General features: G+C 35.1%; 1 long non-coding RNA gene across 1 annotated transcript; it reads left to right on the top strand.

Annotated features, from left to right (window-relative positions):
* Window positions 1–1,821: 1,821 nt before the first annotated feature.
* On the top strand, window positions 1,822–4,457 carry LOC113323368. The gene is made up of 3 exons (XR_003347553.1): window positions 1,822–2,142; window positions 2,385–2,523; window positions 4,177–4,457. It is a non-coding gene; the product is annotated as an uncharacterized LOC113323368 (long non-coding RNA).
* The last annotated feature ends 339 nt before the right edge of the window (window positions 4,458–4,796 follow it).

The raw sequence follows: 4,796 nt of genomic DNA, 5'->3' as shown, positions 1-4,796 counted from the left end.
GGGATTAAGTATCCCACGACAAATTTGTATTATAATGGGGTTCAAGAAGTTAATAGATGCATTAAGCTATGGGAATCAAGTGAGCATGAGTATATCAGAGACATGGCCAAGAATATGAGGATGAAATTTGATAGCTACTGGAAAGAAAGTAACACTTTGATGGGAATTGGAGTTGTTTTGGATCCCAGGTACAAATCTAAATGGGTGGAGTTTGTTATGAAGAGAGTATATGGTGTGGAACACTATAAAAGTCACTATAACAAATTTGAGCTTGAACTCAGTGCTCTTTTCTGTGCTTATGAAACTAACACTACAGCTCCAGATTACTTTGATACTGGAATGCATTCAACTGCAATTGAGAGCTCTGCAGGTACAACAACATCATATGAATTTGGTTATGATGATTTCATTATGGAAAACAATATGTTTGAGGTTGAGAAGTCAGAATTGGAGACATACTTAGCAGAACCAGTTCTTCCTAAAGGCACAGCCACTGAAGAAATGAGGTTTGATATCTTAAGTTGGTGGAAGAATAATGCTCCTAAGTACCCAATTCTCTCAAGGATTGCAAGAGATGTATTGGCAGTTCCAGTGACAAGTGTAGCATCAGAATCTATGTTTAGTATTGGTGGCAAAGTTCTCACATCTCACAGGAGTTCATTAGCTCCAGATCTTGTTGAAGCTTTGCTTTGTTTGGGTGATTGGCTGCCAGATCTCACTCTCAGTGACAGTGATAGTTGTGTTACAGGTACATCTTAATCTTTCTTTTTTTTTGCAATTTATTGGCTTATTGCACTGACAATGACATTGCCAGCTTAAAATGTCTAACACTTTTGATGTTTCTTTCAAAATACAGAAGTTCAGGACTAAGGAGTAAGGTAAATGCATTTGCAGATGCAGTTGACACTTGGGACTTGGCAGAGGAGAATCTGGAGATGGAGGAGGAATGCATTTTCAAAAAAAACATGAAGATTATGAACTTGTTTTCTTGTGTGGCAATGGCATGAATATCTGTATGTCTTTTTTTGGTGTGGCATGGATTTAGAACATGTTTTGTTGGATTTTAAAGCTGTTATGTGTACTTGTTCAGTTGTTCTGTAACTTCTGTGTTTTTAGCCTGTTTTGTGGCTGTCCTGTGACTTACCAGATGGCAGCGGAAAAATATCCGTTATCCGGTAAGTCAAACGTAACGGTAACGTTTTTGAATTTCTTATTTCCACCGGAAATGAACGGTAACGGATATCTGCTAAATTTTAACGGAAACGACAGCGGCAGAGCCTATTTCCGTTACGTTAGCATCCATTGACAGGCCTACTTCGGATGCATATATACACAGATGATCTCTTAATTACATGTAAGGCGTCAACCCAAAGTTGTCACCATTTACTACAAATTATACTCATATACCACATTGACATGTCATCACATCGATACCACTAAGTCAACAAAAATTGAGCTATCTCAAAAGCGAGATACACAACAAATTCTTATCATGCCGACCAACACAAAACCACTACCCTGTAAATTTCAAGTGTGACATACCTTGATGCATCTGCATACCCCACTACTCGTCGACCTGCGAGAAAAGCAAAAAGTTGGAAAATGCCTGATTTCAGCAAGTGAGCATGAAGGTTAGTACTTATTAATTGGGCTCTCACTTTTACTGTTAACCACTTAACGCAAACAATTTTTTCCTACTCATGTTAATAATACTATCAGATTACTACAATTTATTTACAAAATTTTGGGCCATAATTCATCAGTCAGAAAACATCATACCATGGGATAGGATAAATTAGCCAAACCACAAGCTCAAGGAGATCTAAGAATAAGAAAAGTGTAAATCACCATAGAAATTCTTACGAAAAGAGCATGTAGACTGTTTGGATAAATCCATAGAAATAACTTTTCTACTTCTGGAAGTAGAAAAGCCAAAAGCTCGTTTGGGTGTTAGTTTTGGAAACGAAATTTAGAAGTAGAAAACTTACTTTTTCTCGGAGCCAAATGTTTTTGCTTCTCTCAGAAGTTGCTTCTCCTAGTTATTTGTGTCCCTCGTTTTCCTTATCTCCTCGTTATTGAACTCCATACTTCGACGGAACTCACAGAAGAAATAAAATCAAAAGAGCAATGGAAAAAGAAGAAGTTAGTGTTTAGTTTTTTCGTTTCTATCATCGTATGGTCACTCTATTGTAGTTTTTTTATCAATTTTTTTTCTTCCATTTTTTCTCATTTCAATTTCTTCAAAATTATTCAAATCTCAATCATTTTTCTTCAATTTTTTCCAGATTCTTCTAATAGAGCGACAATGTTACTCCAATTTGACATCAAATTTTACTTCGATTTTCATCCAACTTTAATTTTTTTTTTGAATTCTTTGATTGAAGATTTATGGCCGGAAGAGTTATAGCAGTTATTACAAGGAAAGAAGTGAATTGGGTTTAAAGAATATGTTATTATGGTTTCCAATACTCAAATGTTCATGGAATTGAAATTGTTAAATTGATGGAACTGCAATTGTTACTGGTAAGTGTTAATAACTAACTGAATTCCTTATTTAGATTTTTCTTTTTTGATTGTTTTCTTTACTGGGTTCTTAATAATTTTGCTTAAGATCAGTAAATTAATAAATTGTTTAGTTAAGGTAGGTGTTTGATGAAATTCCTGACAGAACCAAAAATATGTGTTGTTTCAGAGAGATCTTGGATGAGTTTTATTGATTCATACCTGAAGGAATATAGAATATGAATGGTATATCAATAGAACTTGATGCATTTGTACATATAGAACTTGATGCATTTGTACAAATAATAAATACCCTTGAAACGCTTTTGAAGTCATATATTGAGTAAGAGTGACTAATCAATTTGGGATTCTTAAAATTTGTTAGGGTTTACGATCTTGTTTAGTGTTTGCCCCTGGCCCTGGGTGGTTTGGCTATAATGATACTTGAAGGTATCTAAAAATGTTCTGACCTTTATAACTTGGCCCTTCTGACTGCAGTACTGCATGAATGCTAAAACTGGTATTATGTAGTTTAATTACTAGTTCAAAAAGGTATCAACATGGTGCATACCCACGCAAACAAAATGTTCTGAAAAAAGGTATCCTTCATTCAGTATTTTATAAATGCTAAAGCTGGTATAAGTTCTGCAAAGTTATGGCCAGAATACTGACTGCTCATATGCTCATCATATGAAGTACTAAAATGGGCACGTTCTTAATGCCTTCGTCAATTGATACTTAATTACAATCTTCTTGTTTAGATGTGGGAGAAGATAAGGACTAGTGAAAATTCACCACATACCATGTTTTCTTCCAATTAGCTTATTAAAAGATGGAAGACTTCCATGTCTCTTCCCGTTTTATTGGCTGATACATTTACGAGATATTGTCATAAATCAATTTAAATAAAATCCAACATGTACGCCACCTAATATTGAGCGCAATGGGAGTAGAGATTTTGGAAGTCACAAATCATTTTCAAAATCGATTAGTACTGGATAACTGACTTATATAAATCACGTTCCTTTCTGGCAGTGGTCATACTTCATCTGGAGTGTGTCATACAGGTGTAAATATCTGTCTAGAATGGTTGCAGGCCGAGAAGCATTTATTCTCTTGTGTACCGAATTTGTGCGAGTACTTTGTTTGCTTGGGCTACTGAATATGATGTTGATATGATGTAATTTAGCTTACTACTTTATGATTTTAGTCGTGGATTCTATTGCTTGTTTACCATTATAAGAGTACCATGGTTCAAATCAAAACAAGAGATGATATTAGGTCCATTAGAGAGTTGTATTCACACATTGAATTTACTATTCAAGCCGTTGATGTTTCATGCCGCATCTCATCCTGGAGTTATATTTGTGACTATTGGACCTTTTTGTTTCAACTAGGGGAGGGTTATGGTAGGTTACGAAGAACTCGAATACTTTGCAAAGTAGTAGAGTTGTTAATGATGTTGTAATTTTCTTAGTTGTTGTCATTTGTTTCCAAATTAGAGTTCTTTTCCATTCGTTTGGAAGGTATATTTAGGTGCCATCGCATTTGAGTTATCTACTTCTGACTATTTCAATGTTATTGGTATGATTGGTGATGCATTTAGCTCCGTTGCTTTTACTAATGTCTGTCTTAGTTAGTGCAGCTGAAGCGGTTACTTATTTGTCCTTGCAGGGACCCGACACCAACCCCGTTGCTCCCGTATCTTAAGGAAGTACCGCAGCTTTCTCGAATTTTGGAGCAGGACTAAAGATAAGTTACACCTAAGATTAAACAGTTAAAAAGTCATCGTTCCCTCGTTTTTTGAATTTTTTTTTTGTGAATACAAAAACTCTGATGCCGGAATTATGTTTGTTTGGCTGCATAAATTTGCTTCGCAGCAAGCAATGTAAGTGATGATTTATGTTTTCTTCGTAACACTTAATTTTATGGTATCAAATATATTTTGACTTCTACATTGTTGTGTTTCGAAACTTACTTATTGACTTTTCAACTTATAAGTCAAGCACTTTCCAAATTAACTTATCCACTTTTCAACTTCTGGGAAGTTCAGAAGCACTTCTTGCTTCTGCTTCTGTATCCAAAGAGGCTATAAATTCTGTATCCAAACAGGCTATAAATCCATGACAAATCAAACTCCATCAAAGCCTATGCAAATAGAAATACTTTGATAAAAAAACAAATATAAATATTCATATTCATGTCCCACCTTCGATGAGCCTACGATGGAAACACATTTTTACCTAATCCCGAACATCAAACCCCATTTGTTTCAACATATTAGGAATGGTATA

Source organism: Papaver somniferum, chromosome 11 (genome assembly GCF_003573695.1).
Source record: "Papaver somniferum cultivar HN1 chromosome 11, ASM357369v1, whole genome shotgun sequence".
Taxonomy (NCBI): Eukaryota; Viridiplantae; Streptophyta; class Magnoliopsida; order Ranunculales; family Papaveraceae; genus Papaver; species Papaver somniferum.
This window is presented reverse-complemented; position numbering and strand designations above follow the sequence as displayed.